The following is a 1,025-nucleotide window of genomic DNA, read 5'->3' on the forward strand; positions in this document are numbered from 1 at the left end:
TTCATTCTCAAGTATATTATATTAGAATGTTTCGAATACATAACATGCATAAATTTATTAATGCGGGTTGTTCATATTTTGATATATTTAATCGTATTTTTTTTCATCGCATATAAAGATATTTATTGGATCATGCAAAATTTTTTTTCTCCGGTTTTTATTATAGACTATACCTTCATATATAAATTTGTTTTAATAATTCTTAAACCAATGTTTACGAATTATGTGCTTATACAACACCGTTTCCTGGGGTGGGTACATATTAACTCCTTTATTATACATACATATGTAATTATCAATTATGTGTTTTTAAATCAGTTGGAAGGTTTATTTCTGTTATAAAAATCACCCAAAAAATCATATTGGAATCATGCTATTTTTCTAATAAATTTCTGAACTTGCTTAAACAGAATTCTACGTCTTATTCTGGATTATGGATAAAATAATAGTCATTATATGTGCAAACTATATTAAAATGTAGCATTAAATGCATATATTCGTATATAATTATAAAAAAATTGTAGAAATTCTAAACATATCTATAAAAATTATGCAGCGTAATTTTTTTACTTCCAAGATGGCACATTTGTTCAAATATTCTATACATCGAGCATTCAATCAGCAATATCACACCAAAAAGATAATGTGAAGCAACAAATATTTATGGTTGCATATCTTCGTATCGCAATATTATTTGTGAGGTTTGACTATTAAAATACCATGATGCCCTGCATATAAAGATGTCAGAAAAATACCCAGTATACAACAATTTTACAGATTAGAACGTAAATATTAATTTTTTCATGAAAATAAGGATATCTGTTTAGTAAATTTGGTTTAAATTCACATTAATTATTTTGAAAAATTCAGGAAAATTTAAGAGCATATATTTTTTGGTTGAAATAAAAAAATAATTTTTTTACTGTCTTGCTGCAATTTGAAATGTTATTAGTACGAGAAATGAATATAAGTCTACAATAATATGCACATATTTAGGGCATAAAATAAGAAGTGAAGTTTTATGC

Source organism: Rhyacophila brunnea, unplaced genomic scaffold (genome assembly GCF_057557595.1).
Source record: "Rhyacophila brunnea isolate RB1 unplaced genomic scaffold, BYU_Rbru_1.0 scaffold_62, whole genome shotgun sequence".
Lineage (NCBI taxonomy): Eukaryota > Metazoa > Arthropoda > Insecta > Trichoptera > Rhyacophilidae > Rhyacophila > Rhyacophila brunnea.